General features: G+C 43.0%; 1 protein-coding gene and 1 non-coding gene across 7 annotated transcripts in view; both read left to right on the forward strand.

Moving 5' to 3' along the window:
• LOC126355963 (uncharacterized) overlaps positions 1–25,887 on the forward strand; it is a 628,239-nt gene that overhangs the window by 177,358 nt on the left and 424,994 nt on the right. For 3 of the 6 annotated variants that reach the window (XM_050006605.1, XM_050006581.1, XM_050006613.1), the window contains exon 1: positions 22,601–22,674. The exons of the other annotated variants lie outside the window; for them this stretch is intronic. The gene's annotated coding sequence lies outside the window, so the exon portion shown is untranslated. Of the gene's footprint in view, positions 1–22,600; positions 22,675–25,887 lie in introns of those variants that run through there. 6 annotated transcript variants of the gene reach the window in all.
• LOC126286498 (U6 spliceosomal RNA) lies at positions 11,839–11,946 on the forward strand. Its single transcript, XR_007551701.1, has one exon. It is a non-coding gene; the product is annotated as a U6 spliceosomal RNA (small nuclear RNA).

A 25,887-nucleotide genomic window follows, 5' to 3' on the forward strand; every position in this document is an offset into this window, starting at 1 on the left:
GTGGTGGTGGTGGTGGTGGTGGTGGACAGAGAGAGAGGCAGGATGAGATGGACAGGAGAGGAGGAGATTGACAGCACAGAAAGGGGAAGACGGACTGACAGATGATTGCAATATCAACAATGTAGGGAAAGACAGATTGGTACAGTCATTTTCAGAAACAACAGAACACCTTGAACGTTCTAGATACGACTTTCATGTTCACAGGACACGTACCTGTATGTTCTGCAGAAATGATTAGCATTTGAACCATGTCGGCCCGCGGGTTCAAGGTCAACATCGACATCGCGGCGCCTACCGGTAAAATGTGCATACGGCTCTCGTTGTCTCTATTACTCCGAAAGTAGTGATCAGTGTGACTTGAGCACACGTACAGGATGCCTCGCAGACGTACCGCTAACTCAGTGAGTTTAAAAGAGGACGCATTACTGGCATTAAAGAATGCGAGGCACCCATCCGGGAAAATGCTGCTCGCGTGAGACGAAGAGTTTCAGCAGCGCACGGGTATGTGGAGAATCGTTAACGGAAGGCTATAGAAGACGACGAAATGGGTCAGGTCGCACCATCCACACCACCCCCCGAGAGGATCGACACGTCTTCCGAGTGGCGTTGCAGGACAGATCTGCCTCTTCATTGGCTCTGGCGCAACTGCGGAACAGTGTGATACACCGTACACTATCAGGTGTGGCAGTCCGTTGCCGATTATTGCGGCATGAGCTACGTTTGCGTCGTCCACTTCTCGCCTACCTTTGACGAATTTACAGAAACATACTAGACGGCAATTGTGTACGGAGCGACATCACTGTGGATTGAAATGCCATCAGATCCAGGTTCTGTCTGTTTGAAGATGATGGTCGTATTTTGGTTCACCGCAGACAGAGGAGCGGCGTCACAGTGACTGATTCACGCAAGACATACAGCGCCAACTCACGGGATTATCGAGTGGGGTTCTACTGGGTTCAACGGCAAATCACAGATGGTGCACGACCAGGGCACTGGGACCAGCGTGACCTGTGTGAATGACATCCGGTGAGCCGTAGCCATACCTTCCCCGGCGCCGTTTTTCGGCCCGGGCGCCATTTTCCTGCAAGACAATGCACGGCCACATGTTGCTGCACGAACACGTGTCTTCTTGGTGTCACAGGACGTCGGGCACCGCCCTGGCCCCCCAGATCAGGAGACTTGTCTCCAATCGGAAATGTATGGGATATGGTGAAACGACGGGTGCAGCGCTGTGACCCAGTGCCAATCACGCCGGATGAACTTTGGAACCAGGTGAGCGCAGCGTGGATAGCTGTACCACAGGACACCATTCATTCCTTATACGCGTCGATGCCATCACGCAAGCAACAAGCAACAAGTTATCAGAGTCCATGACGGACCCTTTCACTACAAGGCAACAGGACACGTGCTGAACCGAGGTGACTCAAATGCCTAAGCATTTCTGCACAATATACTAACGTACTTTCCTGTGAATATGAACGCTCTATTTCTAGTTGTTCAAGGTGTTCTCTGTTTCCTGAACATGAGTGCACTTATCGTAAAAATAATATCTTATGTGGGAGACAGGCACAATTCAACAACACTTACACAGCCTTCTGGAAAAAGAGGAACACACATTATTCGTTCACACAACCCAGCTACCCTCACGTACACATGACTGCCAACTTCGAGAGCTCGGGCCAGATTGGAATACGCCGAACAATCATCTAATATTCTTATAAATGCGATCCATGGATTCAACTACTACTACTACTACTACTACTACCATTACTAAGGAGGGAAGACAGGCATGCAGTGTTCCGCCCACAGAGTTCAATCTACACTTTGGCGAAGCAATGACAAAAGTAAAAGATACGTTCAAGGATGGGGTTAAAATTTAGTATGAAAAATAACAATGATAAGATGACTGGCGACACTGCTATTCTTAATGCAAACGAGGAAGAATTACGGGTCATATTGATTGGAATGACAGTCTACGGTATCAATAATGTGATTAGTGAGAAGCTTAACGTCAAAATTACGGTCAACGAGGTAGACGAAGTGAAGAAATTGTGCTACTTTGGAAGCAAATAACTATGACGCATGGGCATAAAAATTGGTCTAGGGCAGGTAAACAGGGCATTCTCGGGCCAAAAGAAGTCTACTAGTGCCAAACATTGGTCTCGATAAGGATAAGGAACATTGGGTGGACTGTTAAGAAATGAGGTGGTTCTTCGGAGAATCGGGGAAGGAGAATATATGTGGAAAACTCTGGCAAGAAGAAGGTACAGGATGACAAGGCTCGTGTCCAAACATCAGGGAATGGTTTGCATGGTGCAGAGGGAAATGCAGTAGGTTTAAAGTTGGAGAAAGACCGTATCAAACCAGTCGGAGGACAGATGACCAAAAACTAAAGCAATGTACATCGAAGAGAATATACGTGTTAATTTTTGGTGCACTTGATGGGTTTACACCTTGTTAACTGAAGTGTTTTGATGCGAAGACAAGGAACTGATGGTTTTATCGTGGCAGTAGGGGGAAACACAACTTGGAAATGTTAAAATGTGTATGAATTCCTAAGAGACCAAACTGCTGAGGTCATCGGTCCCTAGACTTACACACTGCTTAAATTAACTTAAGCTAAGTACAATACACATTTCCATGTCCGAGGGAGGACTCGAACCTCCGGCGCGAGGGGCCGCGCAATCCATGACATGGTGCCTCAAACCGCGTTGCCACTCCGCGCAGCACAACTTGGAGAAACAAAGTGTAACGAGAAGTAATACGCAGGTGAACTCGTCAACATAATCACATTCACGTCGTTACACAGACTGTAATCTGTGAGAGGCAGAAGTGCAGATCGCCAGTGTCAAAGAGAAAGCAATGCTTGACCTAGCACCTGACATTCACAGGCGAGATCTAGGAGGCCGTTCTCTCTCACTTGCATTCACTTCAACGCAAAACATCTTAACGACGCTGCGGAGAGATTCACACTCTTCCCTTCAATGAACACGTCCGTCGCCGATCCCTGACACTCTTTCGTTCGTAGATTCTGTTATTACGTTACACGTGTTTCGTGCTTACTAACTAGTAAAAGAGAAGGAAAAGGAAAAGACGAACTCCAGCTGGCATCAGCAACAGAATGAAAGTGGTTGAAATTTGATACTACTAGATGCACATTTTTGTTTCATTACAGTAATGATAAGGATGGGCGTTATCGGATGAAACACCGCTGGAATACTTTCTTTTCGGACGTACCTGTCTAAAAGTGAGAACAACAGCTAATTCTGACGTCCCCAGCAGGAGCTTTGTTGAAGCAATCGTTTTGACAGTCATGCAGAAAAGATCAACATCGGCAGTGAGTCTTGAGTGCCGTTCTTGTAAGTGGCAAACTATCTATACATATAAAAGCGGATGTTCTCTCTCTCTCTCTCTCTCTCTCTCTCTCTCTCTCTCTCTCTCTCTCTCTGTGTGTGTGTGTGTGTGTGTGTGTGTGTGTGTGTGTGTGTGTGTGTGTGTGTGTTTTCCAACATAGCTCTGTATCGCCAGGAGCATTTTCCGTTACAAAAAAAAAAAAAAAACTTTGCGTTCATAAAGAAACGGATGAAGGTGAGGAGAATCATAAGGTGTGAAGTGTGAACATAATCTAAAATGACTTATAGTAGTGTCGTTTCCACAGTTTTTGGGGTCGCTTGGGCGGTTGGTGACAGACGCGGTGCCTTTAAGTTAAAAGGAACAGAACAAAGTATTGCGTGTTTGGATATGAGATAACCACGTTTCTTCCAGGGCAGGCCTTTATTGCTTGCTCAGAAACTGATTCACCTAAGAACTTACTTAGCTCTTCTCGTGAAGGAGAAAATAAGCATATTCTTTATAACGGAATGGTAAGTTAATATTGTACTGAATTTGAATATGATTTTGCTTTGTAATTTGTATACTGCACTTATGATTTTATATACGTGCGAATAAAATTACATGTATTTTGCGTTGTAGACAGATTTCGTTGTTTCTTCTGTCTAACTAAAAACCCATATAAATAAGATTCAAGCAATGTTGACTAACCAATTTGAAACTTAAAAAGATGTTAGCACTTTTTGCGAGGGGAAGAAATTGCCCTTAACTGCCTTGCATCATCAGTTCACAAACTGGTCACTGTTAGCAGCAAGGAGAAGAAATTTTGCCTCAAACGCGAGACTTGGATTCATGGTTATACCCCGGAAACCAAGCAACCAACAAAACACTGAGTTTCCTTAGGTGAATACGCTCAGAAGAAGGCGAAGACAATCTCATCGGGAGGATAAGTTATGACGACAAAGTTTTGACATGCGAAGAGCGTCACATACATTGACTTCTTAGAGAAAGGAAAAATCGGTTACTAGACAATATTACTGCGAAATAGTGGGCCAGTTCGACAGCAAATTAAGGCAAAGAGCACCTCATGTCGCAAAGAAGAAAATGTGGTTTGACCAAGAGAACGCGCCAGTATATTCATATGGAGTTGTCACCGAAAAAATTGCGTGAACTACGTTATGAATTGCTGAAGCACACTCATATTCGTCCAAACTGAAGTGTCTTGCAGATAAAAAAAAAATATACTCAAATTATACACATCATCGAGACAAGAGGAGTGTTATAGAGGGCTTGACCGCTGGTGTGTTTGCTGCAGAAACAATAAAGCACCAACCTGGAGGTATTTGGTGTTACATGCACTATCACGGTCTCTTTCGTTCTGTCCAAGAAAGATGGAACTCTTAGTCATTAATGCTCTGATGCCCAAAATTAGAAGCTTCCGGTTTTGTTAGTTTGTTGCAAGAAAGAGGAAGCTGCTGGAGTTCACACGTTTCCATACACGGTCGCAGTTGTGATTACGCCTCAGAAAAAATGTGAACAAAGAAACTAGATACAGATTATCCACAGCGTGAGTAGACTGGCGTTGTAGAGATGACGAGTAAAACATTTTGTGTCTGAAGTTACTCAAGGAATGATTTTCAGTTTAGATGACATATAAAGAGCTTTCTTCCCGGAAACTTCTTAAGTAATTTTAATGGTCCCCAAAGCGCGAAACTTTTCGGTATAAAACTTAAATCTTTCGTTTATGAAACATCTCACAACAATACTGCAAACATCGAATGTTATGGATACTGAAGAAAACGTTCAGTATCTAAAACAGAGCCACTTTAACTTTAAAATGACTTCGGCAAGCACTCCCTCCCACTTAAAATTGCAAAATACATACTCATTGTTGCAATGAAAGTAGTCGACAGATACGTCGCGCAGAATGATAAATTGTTTCACGTTGGACTACGCACCAACCACCCAACAGACGGGCTAGACATTACAGAGCTGGAATGAGAAGATTGAAAAATGTGTTTTTGTTTATACAGCACTTTTAACTTTTCCATTATATAAAATATCGTGTCTGCTGAGTGTAATATTTTCTGGAATCTTTTTCCTAAAAATATTCGGAACATCCGTTTTGGGGCCCGAAATATGTACCTCAGCAATGTCACCTGCCTCGAGATCTAGAAGATATAGTATTCAGTGGAAATACTGTCGTAATTTGTAGCACCAATAAGGCACATCAAAATTTTCACGCAACTTAGAGTTCTGATTTTCAGAATGTTTTCTTTGGTTTGCAAAATTTGGAAAACTTGACCTTCGTCATTCAGCCAGCAAACCCAGCAGTTCCTAATTTTTAGAGCTGTTAATGAAATGGGAGGGACGCTGGAAGAGTGTACATTGCCCAAAATTAAATAACAAATGCTTTTGGAAGGAAAAGCGTCTTCATTCCTTGCATTTCTGCTTACTGAACCATCCATAAGCCATTATTTGGTTCTGAGATGAAGTGTCACATTTGCTCTCCCCCCCGCCACGTGAGACTTGCCCCCGTATATGCCTAAGATTTTAACTGCAATAACAATGAAAAATATAAACTACTTTAATGTAGCGGAGCAGCTCAAGAAATCGTTGGAAGCTCTTCGGAAATACTGAGGCATGCTACCTCTCTGTAGCCGCCGATAATTGCGAAAATATTACCGATGTAGGATTTTGTGTACGAACTAATCTTTCGATTATGTTCCATGGAATTCATGCCGCGGAAACTGGGTGGCCAAATCATTCGCTCGAATCGTCCGGAATGTTCTTCAAAACAGTCGCGAACAATTGTGGCCCAGTGCCATGGAGCATTGTCATCCATAAAAATGAAGTCCACGAATAGCTACAAATGATCTCCAAGTAGCCGAACATAGCTGTTTCCAGTCAGCGATCGGTTCTTTTGGCCAGAGTTCTCAGTTCATTCCTTAGAAGCACAGCCCACACCATTATGGAGCCGCCACCAGCTTGCACAGTGCCTTGTTGACATCTTAGGTCCATGCCTCCGTGGGTTTTGCGCCATACTCGAACCCTACCATCAGCTCTTACCCCGTGAAACCGGAACTAACGTGACCAGAACACGGTTCTCCGGTGGTCGAGTCCGCAGCTCGTGGTCGCGTTCTCGCTTCCCGAGCACGGGATCCCGGCTGCGAATCCCGGCGGGGTCAGGGATTTTCACCTGCCTCGAGACGACTGGGTGTTTGTGTTGTCCTCATCATTTTGTCATCATTCATGAAAGTGGCGAGATTGGACTGAGCAAAGTTTGGGAATTTGTACGGGCGCTGATATCCGCGCAGTTGAGCGCCCCACAAACCAATCATCATCATCATCATCATCGTCATCAACATCCTGTGGTCGAGAGTCCAACCGATACGTCACGAGCCCAGAAGAGGCACTGCAGGCGACGTGCTGTTAGCAAAGGCACTCGCGTCGGTCATCTGCTCTGATTAACCCATTGACGTCAAATTTCGCCGCACTGTCCTAAAGAATACGTCCGTTATGTGTCCTACATTGATTTCAGTGACTATTTCACAGAATTTTACTTGTCTGTCACTATTGACAACTCTACCCAAAAAGTACTGATCTCGGTCGTTAAGTGAAGGACGAGGGCCACTGCGTTGTCCGTGGTGAGAGATAACGCCTGAAATTTGATATTCTCGGTACACTCTTGGCACTGTGGATCTGGGAATATTAAATTCCCTAGCGATATCCGAAATGGAATGTCACATGCGTTTAGCTCCAAGTATCACTCCGCGTCCAGGGTCTCTCAATACGCGCCGTGCGACAATAATCACATCGGGAACGTTTGAAATGAATCACCTGAATACATAGGAAACGCCGCCAATGCTCAGCCCTTTTCATACTTGGCGTACGCGGTACTGCCACCATCTGTATATGTGCATACCACGACTTTTCACCTCAGTCCACTTCCACGGGAGCCATGATTCTCCCTTATCTTGCATTCACGGACTGTACTCGGGAGATATGCGTTGGTGGCAATGGAATCGTTAATCATTCTGTAACCTGTTGCAAATGCCAATCCCTCAAAATTTATCAACAGAGTTTGGCGAAAAGAACGTCTTCTCCCATCGAGGGATTCCCATTTGAGTTGACGAAGCATTCCCGTAATGTTCACGTGTTTATTTAACCTACGGGTCACAAATGTAAGAAAACGCCTCCATACGGATACTCAAGCAGCTAAAAGTTAAAAACAGTTTGTCACTGGTACACCTCCTTGGCCTTTATTAGGCTCTTAGTTTTAAGTCTGAGATAGCTGAGGCGTTTGGAAAGTTATATACACTCCCTGACAGGGAAAATGAAGCACAGAGAAGGAGAGGAGGAAACAAAATGAAACTTTTCGGGTTGAGAGTGTATGTGTTGTTGTTTAAGCTATTTCAAAATCGAGAGCAATTGACTAGGAACTTCGCAGTCTGAGCCCACTTATCAGTATGGCGTTGCACACTCGCTGCCTTGAATGCATACACTCACTCGGTGGGGAAGCGTGTCATAAAGCGATATCTCCTCTCCTGAGGCAAGATGCTCCACAGTTGTTGTAACTCGTCCTTGAAATCCTGGATTCTGTCGCTGGAAACAGAGTTGACGTAAAAGCTTGTCCCACACATTTTCTATCGGGACAGATCCGGCCACGGAAGTATCACAGTATCACGCAGACAGTTCATAGAGGAACGTGCTATGTGTAGATGAGCGTTCTCCTGCTGAAAAATGGCACCACAGCACTTTCGCATGAGAGTTAGCACATGAGAACGCGAGATATTCGTGACGTATCGTTCGACCTAAGGGTTCCCTCAATAATTACTAGCCGTGACCTAAAATGATACCTGATGACTCTCCACTCGATTCTGCCATCAGTGTCCGCAGCTCGTGGTCGTGCGGTAGCGTTCTCGCTTCCTGCGCCCGGGTTCCCGGGTTCGATTCCCGGCGGGGTCAGGGATTTTCTCTGCCTCTTGATGACTGGGTGTTGTGTGATGTCCTTAGGTTAGTTAGATTTAAGTAGTTCTAAGTTCTATGGGACTGCTGACCACAGATGTTAAGTCCCATAGTGCTCAGAGCCATTTGAAACAGCCATCAGTAACCCCGCTGTGCCTCTCCAATACACTGGAAGGATGGGACTTCTCCCCTTTTCGCTGCCATATTCGCCGACGTTGGTTATCGGATGCAGTACAGAACCGCTCTTCATCGCTGACCACGATGCAACGTCATTCATCGGTAGTCCATGCTTCCTGATAATGCTAAGAACCCGAACGCAGCCGTTATCGTCATGGAGTTAACGGCAGTCTATGGCATGCTAGAATAATTTCCTAATGCGCCTACTGCTACTGTCCGATCAATGGGAGAAAGTTGGAGAGAATCCATTCTACACTCTCTTGTAGCAGTCGCGGATTGGACGTGGTTACGGTATGCTTAGTGCACAACACACCTCCCTTGTGGTGGTCAGAGGTGGTCGACCGCAACCTTTACTACGAGTAGGTCCGCCCTCTGCAGTCCAACATCAGAACACTCTCACACCCAAATGCGTCAAAGATCTGCATATAGCACAATTCGACCAGCCGGACAAATGGAGACATACCGGGCGATCGAAAAGTCGGTATAAATTTGAAAACTTAATAAACCACGGAATTATGTAGATAGAGAGGTAAAAATTGACACACGTGCTTGGAATGACATGGGGTTTTATTAGAACAAAAAAAACAAAGAGTTGCTAGACGCGTGAAGGATCTCTTGCGCGCGTCGTTTGGTGATGATCGTATGCTCAGCCGCCACTTCAGTCATGCTCGGCCTCCCAGGTCCCCAGACCTCAGTCCGTGCGATTATTAGCTTTGGGGTTACCTGAATTCGCAAGTGTATCGTGATTGACAGACATCTCTAGGGATGCTGAAAGACAACATCCGACGTCAATGCCTCACCATAACTCCGGACATGGTTCACAGTGCTGTTCACAACATTATTCCTCGACTACAGCTATAGTTGAGGAATGATGGTAGACATATTGAGCATTTCCTGTAAAGAACATCATCTTTGCTTTGTCTTACTTTTTTATGCTAATAGTTGCTATTCTGATCAGATGAAGCGTCATCTGTCGGACATTTTTTGAACGTTTGTATTTTTTTGGTTCTAATAAACCCACATGTCATTTCAAGCATGTGTGTCAATTTGTACCTCTCTATCTACATTATTCCGTGATTTATTCAGTTTTCAAATTTATACTGACTTTTTGATCACCCGGTACAACGATGCTTCTTTCAGGCGCTGGTAAGATTGCGTTACAGGAGTACGCAGCATCTCCGTGTCTTTCACAGTCATTATTCAACATCTGCGCTGTTCATTTCCTTAACATAGCCTGCTTTGATTCGTGACAAAAACTAAACAAGAACACCACTAGTGCACTCTGGTGACATGGTACCTCTAACAGAGAACTGTAGCTCCAATAATTTGCACACTGGTCGGTCGTCTGTACACGTACGAAGCCACATAGAGATACGACCATGTCTTCTGGGCTAGCTTTGCTTTTTTTGTCAGAAACCTACACTGAAGTGCCAAAGAAACTTGTACGGGCATGCGTATTTAAATACAGAGATATGTAAACAGGCACAAGAAGGCGCTGCGGTCGGCAACGCTTCTATAAGACGACAAGTGTCTGGCGTAGTTGTTAAATCGGTTACTGCTGCTACATAGGTAACTTATCAAAATTTAAGTGAGTTTGAACGTGGTGTTATAGTCGGCGCACTAGCGGTGGGACAGAGCTTCTCCCGATTTGTCATTAGCGACTCTCCGCGTTCAGGACGACACCCCGGGTTTGATGAAGGTCACTTAAACGCATCAATGCACAGTGATTCACGTCAGTGTACTCGAGGACTAGCAAATGTGAAGAACTGTGATCATTCCACCATCGTGTGCCATTTCTATGCCATGGGGAAGGTCCAAAAATCGAGTTTATGAGTACTGCATGCTCTAAGCCAAAATCACGAAAATCGGCGGGTGGCCGTATGTGCATCTCTCCTTGCGCGTCGTCAATTGGCTCGTGGACAGCACCGACAATTCGTATCATGTATCGATAAATTGTGTCTTTGTGCTAACATAAAAAAAGAAAAGAACGCTTAAGCCCAAACAATACAGCAGCTACCCGTGTAAAGACCTGCGCCGAGACACAAAAGCTAATGTTATTACATATCTGTTGAAACTATGACGTTGTTGTGTGTTAAGAATTGCGTTCCCGAGGTGTAACCAACAATGCTGACATTTGTTGTCAACAACTGCGACGTCTTGCAGACGCAGCCCAAAAACAACGACCAGGAAGACAAGGTGAAGTGATGCTATTCCACGATAACGTTCGGTCTCTGCCACTCTGACAAAAAACACTACACAGAATTGGGGATGGGAAGTAATTCCGCACCACCCATATTCATCTGATCTTGCGCTCTGACGTTTTCATCTTTTCCGTTCTCTATCGAACAAACTTCAGGAAACTTACTTTTCGCATCAAAATGCACTCCATACATGGCTCGACGAGTTCTTTGTCTGAAAACTTTGGCAGACTGTTGTAAGTAGTGGGGGATAATATATTATTGATGACTGAAGTGTCTGTTATGTGTATCTGTTGTGTTTATTAAACTTACGGAAAACGCTGGGGCTTTATGCTCTAACCTAATATTTGCAAGTGACTACCGTTGGATCGGGCACGCGTGCGAAAAACCCAGCTGTCGCGTCACCAATGGAAAGCGTATAATGTGGTGTATCGTACGGACTGCACTCTCCCATGACGGAACAACCTAAACGGTGTAGCGGTCGTCTGCTGATAAGTGCACAGCCCATCCTGAGCGTCGGAGGAAAGTGCCGCCCTGCGCGTCGCTCCGCTTCCCTGGGCGTCAAACAATGACTCACCTCGATTCACTTCTGCGGTGGCGGCGGCGGCGGCAACAACCCGTTAGGGTATATGAGGCGCGTGAGAAGTGCGACGGATGATCATAAATATTCAGAGATTCCCTGGAAGTGTAACGGAACCCCAGGCCTCGCGTATTGTCTGCACGGCACACGCCAGTGGTGGATAACCGCCACCAGCCACGGCTGTTTGTCTGCCAGCAAGTTTTTCTCCTGCCGTCTTGGGATAAAGTTCATGAAAGGTCACGTCTGCAGTTCACTAAACATCGTAAAATTGCTGTTCTGTAGTTTTGGTAGAGCGCATATATGACGTAGTAAATGTTAGGATTACTGGTAGTAGTGGTAGCATTTGTAGGGAAAGGAACATAAATTAAAATGTGAGAGAGGAACTGGGAACCGAAGATTTATTTTTGTTTTTGATTTGTTTGTTTTGTATATAACGAAAGCAGTACTTCGTTCAACGTTAGTCTGTTGTATGAAGATGGTACCTGTTCTTTCGGACATGTTCGAAAGAAGAAATACCGTCTTCATACATTCTGATTTAGGTTATTGCCTCGGGATGAGTGGGTGTTGTGTGTCCATCATCATTTCGTACTCGCTTCGGCGGTACATATACTAAAATTGGAACGATACAGAGAAGATTAGCATGACCCCTGCGCAAGGCTGATACGCGAAAGCCGGCACGGTAGCTCAGCGTGTTCGGTCAGGGGATTAGCTGCCCTCTGTAATAAAAAAAAAGCAGGCGATCCCGGGTTCGAGTCCCGGTCAGGGCACACTTTTCAACCGTCCCCGTTGATGTATATCAACGCCTGTCGCAGCTTAGGGTCTTGATTTAATTATCATTTAGTCTATTGTGTATTTCATATCATTACATAATATAAATTGCATTTTATAAGTATTAAAATTAGTTGAGCACGTAACTTATGCGCTCTTATGTAAATAAAGTTATTACTTTTGATGCAAATACAGTTTAGATACACAAACATAAAAAATCTATATAATTATTGTTGTTATTTTGTACTCAATAGTACGTTGTTGATCATGATCAAAGGCAGAAGCTCCCTTTTACTACTGATAAGTTCAAAAGTTGTTTAGCAGTAACACAAACATGTTTTATATAAGCTCGACGAAATACTAAAGTGATGTTTGATCCTTTTTTGTTTTGCATCTTTTTAAGTTTACGTTTTTCGTGATGAAACCACATTTTCTAGCGCTATGTAATAAATTTGCATTTTTTTCATGTCCCTCTTTTCCACGTTACAAATCAACAATTTTAGAAAACCTGAATTAAACTTTGACGGTTACTCCGCGCGGCTTTGACGATTTAAGTTTTACTATAAATACAGTTTACTTTTAAGTAACGGAGCGGAGGATAAGTATGTGGAATAAAAGTGTCTCGTAGGTTACGTGGCTCTTTATATATCCTTTATATATCCTCTAGACAGTTCACCGCTCCCTGTTTCAAGAGGAATCTAGTAAGACACTGACCGCATACGGGACCAAAGTGATCGAAACGAGATAACGCGCAATAAATATGCAAGACACCAAACGTACAGGTAATGTGGTTACGAGCTAAAGTGTCGAAACGTACTACAGTAGGGAAAGTGCGGTAGTCCATAGTTACTTGCGATAGTTTACGCTAGCCTACAGGAGCTCTACAGCTCTAATCGTGTTCCATCAAAGCAGCCGTGAAAACGTGACCAGTGCCACAGTCATCTACTGGACATTTTTCGTAATGGAAGTAAAGTGCCTTTACTCTATCAGTTTGGTTTATAATTTGAATTGTTTTTGTAATGGGTTACCAAGATATGAAGTCCTCTCAGGTGTTACATAAACGGTCCAGTGCCTCAGCAGAAAATATTATTGTGGTTCTCATTGAAAACAAAGTATTGTTTGAAATCTTGATATCGTGAACTTGGAAGGCTCCCCAGTTTTAAACTGTTGCACGCAGTCCCTCTACTAAGCCGTAGCAGCCATTGAGATTTGGCTTCCGTCCTGAAGCCTAGCAGTGAGCTGCGCAGGGTGGCCGTAAATGTTCCCATCCAGGTTACGGCGTACGTATAATTAATTCCAGATGCGGTTTTAGTCAGTTTTGTCTGTCGTTTCAATAATACCAAAGAAAGAAACTTCTAGATATTGTATAAACATGGATGGAATACAGAGAATATAAAAATACTTAATGATAATCTTAGATAATTTGGCCATTAACTTAGAGTTAGTCTCCAAACGTTGTCAGCTACTAAAGATGAAGCACCACATAAACTATTGTATTTTCTTAATCAATGCGAACATCTCACTAAAGGTAACTGAGCTATTACACCACTAAAACTATTGCCATACCTTCAGTATACGTAATACCTTTAGAAGGACAACCAAACTATTCGTTCCCGTATTTTAGGTAGACTTACACTGTGTGTTAAATGCAGACTGAGACTGAAAGGGCCTACATAATACAGAAAGGTAATATTGTGAATTTATATTGCACTGCTGAACAGCCTACTGGATCGATAAAGTTAAGTAACTTCGTTGCTGAAGAACTGTTTTAGAATTATAAGGCTGTTTCTGGAGCAATAATAAATATTTTAGGTGGTGGTAGTGCAGATGAATTCGAATAAAACAATCTATATAACATGCATCCAAATTTTATTGGTTACAGCGATACAGCTTTTAGAATGTAACCCAAACAAATATTTCCAAAAAGTCTTAAGCAAAGATAAATAATTAAGTTCAAAGCTGATTTTCATAAATTCCACCTCCGATTTCAGTGCCCTTTCGAATTCTCTTGACGACACCGCGCGCAGCTTTTGTGAGATCGCCTGCCGGTGTGGTCGAGCGGTTCTAGACGCTTCAGTCTGAAACCGCGCGACCGGTACGGTCGCTAGTTCCCTGCGTCGGGCATGGATGTGTGTCATGTCCTTAGATTAGTTACGTTTAAGTAGTTCTATGTTCTAGGGGACTGATGGCCTCAAATGTTAAGTCCCGTAGTACTCAGAGACACTTGAGCCTTTTTTTTTGTGGGATCGTCTCAGCGTTCATTTTTAACGATCAATCTGTCTTTTGTGTTTACTTTTTCTTTGTTAGAATTCACCTCTCAGCCATTACCATAGACAAATATCTAAAGCTATAAGGTCCAGGTACCTTGGTGGCGAAGAAATGTGATTATATCTCCCGATACATCTTGAGGAGAATATTAGGTTCAGATCATGTCACTTGACACCTAGAACGTGCAGGGGGACCGCCACGGTGGAAAAGAAATATGCGTCCTTGTATCCAAAGGAACTTCTTCCAGTACTACTTCCATTACAAAACTCGTACACAAATACCGCATCTGCATACACAGCCCATGTAAATATGTGCGATGTTCTTGGGCGATACCGCAGAACAGACCAAAATATCAATAAAGCAGTTGGGAAAAAACAATGATGTAATCTCAAGTACAACTACACAACCCGAACTTCAAAATGAAAATGACCACCGAGATATATGTAGCCTATATAAGTTTGAAATGTTGAGAAATTATAACACCAGTTACGAGATGATTGTATAGACAAATTCCGAAAGGGAACAACACACTCAACTCGAGTAGATTGTTATTATAACTGTCAGCTATTACAGGCAGCTCACTCAGGTCGTCATGTAGCTGTCCATGTAATACTCCGTATTTCATTGGTTTGCAGCTTTCTTTATCCAGGTTACGACATTCTAGGGCTGCTGGTTAGCGCCGTGGATTTGCCGAATCTCTTCCTGGATTTCAGTTGTTAATTAGTTCAAACATAGCCTTTCGAGGCCTTGATCTTTCTGTAGACTTAGCAATTCCCGTTAGCAGGCGAATTCATGACAAGCAAAATCTTAGGACGCGCTGTACTGCAAAGGATTTGGAGTTTGCTTACACCATTTTCTCATTAAGGGCTCATAATTAGCATACTGGCTTTACTGCGATGTGGATGGCGACAGTAATGTGTGCAGAACTGCAGGTTCGGCACAGGTCCGCTTAGTGACGACAGAATCGCTTGCGCAGTGGGGAGCCAGGTTGCCTGAAGGTCCCGCAGCTGCTGCGATTTCCACTTTGCTGCCCACAGTTGCGTCACTGCTGTACGGGCGGACAGTGGGAAGGTTTTAATAGGCGGCGCCGATCGAGTGGAAAAACGATCAGGCGACAGCCGTCCGCGCAGCAGACACGCTTTCCCTGGACTGTCTAGGTGGGTCCACGGAGGAGGCGCCCTGTCGCCGTTTTAGCTGCAGGGAACAAGCCAGCTGTGGTGATGTGCTATTCTCAAAGGGGATGGCAATTCCAGTGACGTACCAACTGTATAGGTATTAGTCATTTTTAGTAAAACTGAAAATAGTCATGCCCAATTTAACCCATGCATATTACAAAAATGTACGTGTTTATGTATGTGTATGTCTGAGTGTGTGTGTGTGTGTTCCACATCTTCTCACGAGCTTCTGCATCGATTTGAACCAAACTTGGTACAAATATCACTTACCGTCTGGAAATAAGTGCTGGGGGAAAGAGGGGGGGGGGGGGGGAGGAGGCACTGTCTGCCTATCACAGGGTTCGGGGTTAAAAGGAAGTGTAGCCCACGGCGCGCAAATACCCACATTTTATTCATCCAGTATTTGACAAAGAGAGCATTTAGCGACTTGCTATAAACTTTACACATAGCTTCAAACGTTTATAAAGGTTTTTCTTGTTCAACACCGTACAAAATAATGAAAGAGAAGAAATTTATCGCTTGCTGCATTTTCGTTGTTCGTGCAGTAAAACTGCCGCATCAGTCGTCACGCTTTAATTTGTTACTTCTTTACTACATATCTATTCACAACACATTTCGCAGACGTTATCCATATATGACATTGATGTACCTGCAAAATTACGTCATTTTATAACAAGTACTTAAGAAAACAAGACATCATAAACATTGAGCTGTTTGAAAACGAAACTGCAGGGACAAATTCGTTAGAGACTCAGGTGAAATATGTGTAAAATATTTGTGTGAAATACGTTAAAAATGTCTGAAATATATGTGACTTGCGTACACTTGTAAAACTGCAGTTAAAAGGGACCTTCTACACCCCTCGATCGATTGCAACAAAACTTTGTGCACATATTGCTTACTATCTGTAAAAAAGAAATACTGCGGGGTAAGAACCACCAACACCCTGTTGGAGTGGGGGCGATAGACAGAGCAGGGCGGGGGAGGAGGAAGTGGAGACACAGAGAAGTGGAAGGAGCAGATGGACACAGATAGGGCGGAGGAGATGATAGACAGAGAGAGGAGACTGAGGAGATGAACAGAGATAGGGTGAGGAGGAGATGGTCAGACAAAGGGAAGAGGAGCAGATGGACAGAGAGAGCGAGGAGGAGGAGATGGAAAGGAAAAGGAGAAGATGGACAGGGGAAGGAGGGGATGGACAGAAGGGGGTGAGGTGGGTAGAGAGTGGGAGAAGATGGACTAACGAGAAAAGGAGATGGGCAGAGACAGAGGGGAGGATGAAGTGGACAAAGAGTCGGAGGTAGAGGAGGTGGAGAGTGAGGGGGGAGGAAGAGATGGCGAGAGAAAGTGGGGGATATGAGCTGGACATAGAGTGTGCGGATTGTGAGATGGACAGAGATAGTGGGAGGAGATGGACAGAGATGGGGGATGATGAGGTGGACAGAAAGAGGAGGAAGAGATGTAAGGGGGTGAAGGAGATGGGCAGAGAGAAGGTAAGGAGGGAATGGACAGAGACAGGGGGAAAGAAAAATAATAGAAGACTGGAATAAATGCATATCTGGGCAACGAGAGGTACTCAGATACTAAATTATAAATCTCGTACTTACCTGGTTGTATGTAGGTTTCATTGATTTCTTCTGGTTATGATGGTTGTCTCCAATTTTCCCTGTACAAAGAAATCTGGAACTTCCGAAATCGCAACAGCTCAATCGGTAATTTTAATTACTAGATAATGAAAGTTCGTTGATTTTAGCTTCTGTATTTTTTGAATAATCAAACAGCTGGTTCACAACAAGAATTCAACTTCCACGATAATATAACTTCCACGTGCTCACATGGTCTATTCCAAATATTTACTACGACTGCACAAACAAGTCTTACTCTATCAGTCTCTACACGTCAAGCGAAAGAGATCAGAGAGATTACCGTTGTATACAAAGAATCTAATCATTTATGTAGCTGGCAACAGGAATATTTAATTTGACTTTACCCTTTTTTTTAAATGCAACATAGTTCGTGTTTCTTCTCAGTTAGCTTCAAAATTATTCTAGTCACGTTGAATGAAAGCGGTAGTTCATAGAGTACATAATTTGCATATAATTGAATTTACATAAGGCTATATTTTTTTTGTCAGAGAAGTGGAGGATACCCATCGATATTGAAGTGTTCTTAATATGTGTCGGGCTTGACTACATTGGTGCCACCACACACGTGTTAAAGACAAGTGCTCAATTGTGGCTGATGTAATGTTCTAGAACAGAAGTAGTAAACTGCCCACACGCTTAAACTACTTTTATTCAAGTATAGAGATTTTCTTGTCTCGAGTGGTCACTTTCATTTACCTGCCTACGCCAAATTTGCGTATGCTCAGAGTGCTGTCTGTGTGAAGTGTACATCTTGAGTACTGAAAGTGAGATTGCGAGGGACTATATTTCTCTCAGAAAGTTGGAATACAGTAACAGCATCAAGGAGCTAGGAGTGATAACAGATGTTATTAATGACTTAAAGCGAAATTCATGTTAGTGCTGCTTCACGAAGGACGTGTGATAAACTCTCCACACTGCACAGAACGGAAAGAATAAGAAAAGTGTCGTCCAAACATTTCAAAACATCATTCATGCGGTCTAGGAAACGTATCCGTACAAACACATAATGCAAGATACAGAAGGCAGTATATAGCACCTTTGCGCTTTATTCTTCGTGTATTCTCTTCTTTCTAAAAATGGCTCTGAGCACTATGTGACTTAACTTCTGAGGTCATCAGTCGCCTAGTACTTAGAACTAATTAAACCTAACTAACCTAAGGACATCACACACATCCATGCCCGAGGCAGGATTCGAACCTGCGACCGTAGCGGTCGCTCGGCTTCAGACTGTAGCGCCTAGAACCGCACGGCCACTCCGACCGGCTCTTCTTTGTAAATGCGTAATAGCTAGGAAAATCCAAAACTATTGTTGCTCTTCAATAGAGCTGACCTTTTCACTCTTGCAACCACTTCATTTAAATATGTTTTTATCTGTATATTTATTTGTGCACAATGTAGGCTTTTTCTTTGTTTAGCTATTGTGAAATTTGAATAACTTTTTGTTTTCTGGCATTTCGGTTCCCTCGTGCGCGAAAACTTTTAACAAAAATAGTAAAATCCTCTTGCAACTTTTTCAACCTGCCACCTAGTAGGAAGCAAGTAATAAAATAAGGATGAAGAAGACACATAAGACGTTAGCACACGACATCTCGGCATTCGGCGTGCGCAGTTCAAAGCGTACTCAAAATTTCAGAACCCGACAGTGAGCACAATCATTATATCATTACAGCTTGCGACGTAATCGGTTTTTCACGCATCTACGTGACGCGCACCCAGCACGAGAACTCGGTAATGGTCACAAAGTCGGTTGTATGAAGCGGGCTTTACTGTCTGCAGCGTCCATTGTCACAGTTCACAAGCGCGCGAAACAACAGTCCGATCATTCCAACATTTTTTTTTCAATGCTCCGTCCGTCGTCATACAGCCCAAGAGCATCTCGCAACTTCCGTGCACCGCCGTAGTTAGGATCACTTATCTGTCGTTTCCGAGTTTAATCCTAATCAAAGGCATACGTCATCCATTACCGACTGTTTGTGAAGAACTGTGACTAAGAAGGTAATAGGCTACACAAGAAACATTCGATTTAATGCTTCAGTCACTTTAAAATAATGTTCAAATTCAAATGGCTCTGAGCACTATGGGACTTAACACCCGAGGTCATCAGTCCCCTAGACTTAGAACTACTTACACCTAACTAACCTAAGGACAGCACACACATCCATGCCCGAGGCAGGATTCGAACCTGCGACCATAGCAACAGCGCGGTTCTGGACTGAGGCGCTTACAACCGCTCGGTCACAATGGCCGGCCAAAATAAAGTTCATTAGCAAGTTTCAACGGTCAAATTATCATCATAAGGTGAAGTTTTTCTTGAATATTCTAACAAGTATTATCTGAGTAGTGACAAGCACTGCACGTGTACTCTGTTCATGATTACAAAGTTGTAGTTACAGGTACACTGTAAACTTTGGTTGAAATGTTTATCTTCCAGACACAGAAGTGTATTACAGACTTCATTTTTGTCGTGCAGTGGTTCAATTACTACTTACTTCTGCCGTGTTGCACAGGCCCCACAATATACTTACAAAGTGACTTTTAGGACTAAACGTAAGCACCACTCACAGAATAGGTTTTAGGGCTGTTCCGACTGGCCGAATTCTACTTACAGGGCAGTATGAGGAGCGACCTATGATCGTGAAACTCGTGATCAGCACGTCCCAAATCCCTCCAGCCATCCTTGCCAGTAGATGAAATCTAGTGATGTCTCTGCTTCTTTATTCTAGCACAGTCGTTCCCTGCCTTTTGAGACCATTACCCCTGAACGAGACCAGATGATATCCAATACCCAGAACACAGTTTTGGACCTAATCAAACATTAAACTGTAAGTAATTAACGCCCATCTTTCAAAATGACAAATGATTTTTAATTCTTAGCTAAAGTTCAAACATCTGAAACTACCATGCTCTCTACGTTTTTCACCGCAGCAAGAAATAATGTTAATTCAGTTCTTCGCTTTTGTTTCTGTTCCCATCGTAGTCGCAGGTGTACGTTCACACCCGTATGTTGCAAATGGAATCGGTGTTCTTAAGAGTTCTTCCAATAATAATAGCTATTAACCACAGATCTACTACTAATCATCGGACTTCCGCTAAATTAAGATCTATTCCGTTTCAAGGAAATCTCTATGGAGCATGTTGCCTTCTGAGGTCAAGAAATAGTGGTTTCGAACGAATTTCATTGTCTGAAAATATTCCGTCAGTACAGTGTTCGATCTTAGAGCCCAGATATTTACTTGTCACTTTCCCATACCAGAAAAATAGCTGCTATTAGAATTTATTGATGACAACGAGAGATAACTGCTACCACCGGATGGACGATAAAAGAAATAAACAGAAGGGTTAGTGCGATCTCGAGTGCTCATCACTCTTTACACTGCGCCCTGGCCCTTTAACGTGAAAACCATTCAGACTTCGAGGGATACTCAGCGACAAATGGAGAGGTGGACGATGCATATTACTGGGAAAGACAAGAAAGCAAATAAACGGGTTGACTAGAGTCGAAGACGTAATTGTGATAGATACAGAAAAAGGTGAATGTGGAGTGGATAACAGCCAGGAAGGTGGATGGGACATCGGCAAACGAAATTTTCATGTGGATTCCAAGAAATAACCGAAGACTGAGAAAAAGTAACGGAAGGTAGGTAGGTAGATGGCAATAGGAAATAATCAGGAACCGTTGGAAAGTCGCAGTGCATGGAATTATCTAGAGGCCGCTTTTATCCAGAAGTGGATGTCAAATGACAGATGATGGTGCTCCGTTACATATTAGAGTGTACCACAATAGTGCTTACATTTAAAAAATCGTTTTGAGTGGTCACTAAATCATTAATGAATCCATTTTTTTTACTCTTCAGAAAGTATTATTTTACCCCTCAGGTGATAATTTATCCCTAGGTTCGGAACAACTATCTAGCAGCTGCTTAATTGTCCTCAAGAGTCTCAGTGGGCCCCTTTTCAGACATCTCTACCTCAGAAAAAATTTGTGGAAGTACCGGGAATCGAAGCCGGCTCCTTCCGCACCGAAGGCAGCGGCTCAAACTTTTTTCTTTTTGTTTATTTTTCGTTCTATATATCTGTCTCTTCCTAATTGTTTGTAAGCAGTTCTGTGGGCACCCTATCGATGCAAAGTTTATTCAGACTGAGACCTCTTGTCGGCTTCATTCGACTAGGGAGGCGATCGACATTGGGAAATGGCACTTATTCTCGAGATTCGTGGCAATTTCTTGTGATCAGCCGGTACCTCAATTTCTCCTGGCGAAGAAAATTCTCTTGTTTATCACTTTTACTGTATACCCATTTACTTGAAACTCTCGTTTCTGTCATTGAACGTAAGCTCAGATTTTACAACTTGTGGGTCGTTACGTGACGTTGCTGGAGAAACCACTCCGCTGATCAGTTTAACACAATCAGAGGCAGAGCTAATCAAGCATGAAGCAGAACCCTCACAGTGTCGCAGGTTTGCAAAAACTTAATGAATAGATATTTTGGAATAAGACGAGCGTGTATATCGTTTACCTTTCCGGAGTTTGAAAACCAGTTGTTCTATTCTCACAGAACTAACAGACACTGTTCCTGAATAGGCAACAATATGTTATTTAGTTTACAAAGGAGAATCTAGGCTGCTGTTTAGAAGTCCGAAGTGGGCGCAGACAGCGAGTACAAGAGAAACAGTCAATTGAAGTGTTGCTCCTAAGGAGAACAAGGCTAAGCTGCAATATTCGGAAAAGTTAAGAGGAAAAATCACAATAAACCATTGGGATGAACACAGGAAAATTTGCTGATTGGATGCGGATATACGATATCGATGCAGTGAGAACATTTACAACTGGAACGGTGTAGTGAAATAACAGCTCCAAGCACGACCTTGATCGACATCAACGGTAGCAGCAGAGGTAGAAACAGGACAAGCTTTTCGTCTAGCTGTCAGCTAACTTCCTACACTATATCCATCAATGTGGAACTATTGGCGATAATGTGAAGTTCGTGATCTGGACGATATCAGCGGCAACCTTTGTCTCCATGTCCATACGTTTACGTAGTTGTTTTCCTCATAATTATAACTTTTAAAAGTATTACACTGAAGAAATACCAATGCAATTAGCTTGCTCAGCGGGGTTAACACTGTATTGTAATAGGTGCGGCGAAAGAACATATCTGACAGCTAGCAGCATTGTTGCCAGCACTGAAATGTTGCCGTAGAAACGTAAACAAAATCGCGTTACGTGATTGGGTCTTGCTAGAGGCGCGGAGGGGCCACGCTACGCCCAGCTCAACTGTGAGGGATCTTCTCTCGCTGTACGGGCTACAGGGCACTGAGTGAATGAGATGGAAATCGGAGGAAAACGAGGTGTACAATCAGATGTGACGGACATCGAGCCATTGCAGGAGAGGAGCAGATTTCTCTCGCCCGCTGTGCGCTTTGGGCCGACAGCTGCAGACGACCCTGCAGACGTTCACCATTGCCGAACACGGAGCGAGAACCCAGAGTGCCGAATGTCAAGCAGTCAGCGAGGCGTTCTCGTGGCGGATGGGTGGACAGCTGTCTGGCTAACGCAAATTGCACTGTGAGTACCAAACATCTGATGGCCATTGACTGCTATCCAATCACCAGGATTTATGGATTTCCAGACACTGGACTGCTAGCGTATGAGTCTGTTATACATTTTTTTGTTGCTCAGTTCAGACTGAGATTTAATTACATATGTTTGGCTGGGTTTCTCCCCCCTCTCCCGTTCCTCCAGCCACTCTCTCCATACTTTCCGCTCATCCTCGGCAACGTTAAATTATACATTTGAAGGGGTCGAAGAGATACAGTCACAAGCCACATTCAACTAGTTTTGAGATACAGCGAATTCCAAGTTTCATGGAAATAAAAAAATGTTGAAGACAAAATTGACACTTCCTTCTTGCTTTTAATTCTACTTTAATACATTGCAAACCTTGTGTAAATTACACGATCTTGTTTCTGTTATGTAACATTAATTTGAGAGTCATTTTAATTATGATGTGGTTGAAAATGGCTCATGACTGTGTCTCCCTGAAAATAATTTAGAACACAAAGTACGTTTTAAAGGTTTTATTTTGTAAAATATATAACAACTAGTAATTTTCAACGATTTTTGCACTTTCACATACACAGAAACATAACAGATAAGTCACTCTAATACTTCATTTTACACTGTAAATGTGAAATCAAGGAAGTTCTTCTACGTTATCATTGTTCACATTATGTCCAGCACATAACCAGAAAGAGCTTTGATATGCTGTAGGTATGTATACCATAAGATCATAAGAGACAGTATGTCATCAGTCTTTTTCTGATTAATCTGAAGTTTCTTTGTATATTTTACTGGCGTCTGAAATGGAGCTGGTCCAGCAGGTCTTCCTTTCCTCTTGCTAAGTTGATCCACTGACATAAACTGAGTAGCAGTGCTTCACAATTAGCGTGAAGGGGCCTTTATACTCGTACTAAAACTTAAATTGACTCGCTTCACTAAAACGAATGGGATTTCCAGATATGAATAGAGTGGGTATGAAGATTAATGGCTTCAGATCGCACAAGCTTCTGAAGTCTTGTCCGTGGATTTTCGTGACAATGAAGTTTTTTGGAGTACAGATTTGACAACTTTTGCCCATTCATCTGGCGTGTATACTATAGGACGCCTGTTCTCGCATAAATTTCAATGCAACCAAAATCACGATCGCAAGGAAGTCTAGTATGACCTACCACGGAAAAATAATGCTGCACAGGTCCAAATCTTTTGGTGGCAACGAGAGTCCTTACCAGGGCAATAAGAGACCAATTCTTTGCCTGGCCTTACAGTTATCTGAGATTATGTGCAGGTATTTGGCTTGAGTGTTAATTATCTCCAAGTATTTTAATAGACAGCTCCCAACCTCATCTGAACCCCTTCCTCTGTCCTCATCACTCCACAGGAACATGTATTCCTTATTTGATCCACAATCGCGGGTACCGTAGTTATACGACCACATTTTTCTCGTGTTGAATGCTGGGCCAACTGTTAGTTTTGGCGTGTGAAACGTTTGTTGCGTGTTCATGGCTGTTAAGTGGTTGTCTTTCACATTCTCTTTAGCCAGAGAAGTTAAAGACACGATCATATTGTACCCGCTATCAGCCTTTCTTAGATGCAACTCATGTTTTTTTTTTCCTTTGTGTAATTTTTTCTGTACATAATTCTGGGTTACTCGTTGCTGTTAGAAAGGCATCACATGTTGAACATGTGTCGCTTTTTGGCAGTTTGAAGCCTATATTACATTCGGACACAAAAATTGCCATGAATTTGTTTTGTGAAACAGTAGGGACACCCTTTTCCTGGCAGGTATTAGGAGTATTTGTCCTGAAATAAAGATGCAATTGTGATATCACATCTAAAATATACTTTTTTGGGGTTCCTGTGGAGTGATGAGGACAGAGGAAGGGGTTCAGATGAGGTTGGGAGCTGTCTATTAAAATACTTGGAGATAATTAACACTCAAGCCAAATACCTGCACATAATCTCAGATAACTGTAAGGCCAGGCAAAGAATTGGTATCTTATTGCCCTGGTAAGGATTCTCGTTGCCACCAAAAGATTTGGACCTGTGCAGCATTATTTTCCCGTGGTAGGTCATACTAGACTTCCTTGCGATCGTGATTTTGGTTGCATTGAAATTTATGCGAGAACCACTTGTATGAATATTAAGAGCTCAGATGGAAACCATTTCTAAGCAAAGAAGGGAAAGCAGAAAGGTGGAAGGAGTATATGGAGGGTCTATACAAGGACGATGTACTTGAGGACAATATTATGGAATTGGAAGAGGATGTAGATGAAGATGAAATGGGAGATACGTTACTGCGTGAAGAGTTTGACAGACCACTGAAAGACCTAAGTCGAAACAAGGTCCCGGGAGTAGACAACATTCCATTAGAACTGCTGATAGTCTTGGGAGAGCCAGTCCTGACAAAACTCTACCATCTGGTGAGAAAGATGTATGAGACAGGCGAAATTCCCTCAGACTTCAAGAAGAATATAATAATTCCAATCCCAAAGAAAACAGGTGTTGACAGATGTGAAAATTACCGAACTATCAGCTTAATAAGTCACAGCTGCAAAATACTAACGTGAATTCTGTACAGACGAATGGAAAAACTGGTAAAAGCCGACCTCGGGGAAGATCAATTTGGATTCCGTAGAAATGTTGTAACACGTGAGGCAATACTGACCCTACAACTTATCTTAGAAGAAAGATTAAGGAAAGGCAAACCTACGTTTCTAGTATTTGTAGACTTAGAGAAAGCTTTTGACAATGTAGATTGGAATACTCTCTTTCATATTCTGAAGGTGGCAGGGGAAAATACAGGGAGAAAAAGGCTATTTACAATTTGTACAGAAAGCAGATGGCAGTTATAAGAGTCGAGGGACATGAAAGGGAAGCAGTGGTTGGGAAGGGAGTGAGACAGGGTTGTAGCCTCTCCCGGATGTTATTCAATCTGTATAATGAACAAGCAGTAAAGGAAACTAAAGAAAAGTTCGGAGTCGCTATTAAAATCCATGGAGAAGAAATAAAAACTTTGAAGTTCGCCGATGACATTATAATTCTGTCAGAAACAGCAAAGGACTTGGAAGAGCAGTTGAACGGAATGGACAGTGTCTTGAAAGGAGGGTATAAGATGAACATCAACAAAAGCAAAACGATGATAATGGAATGTAGTCGAATTTAGTCGGGTGATGCTGAGGGAATTAGATTAGGAAATGGGACACTTAAAGTAGTAAAGGA

The sequence above is a fragment of the Schistocerca gregaria genome, chromosome 1, assembly GCF_023897955.1.
Source record: "Schistocerca gregaria isolate iqSchGreg1 chromosome 1, iqSchGreg1.2, whole genome shotgun sequence".
In the NCBI taxonomy this organism is placed as follows: Eukaryota; Metazoa; Arthropoda; class Insecta; order Orthoptera; family Acrididae; genus Schistocerca; species Schistocerca gregaria.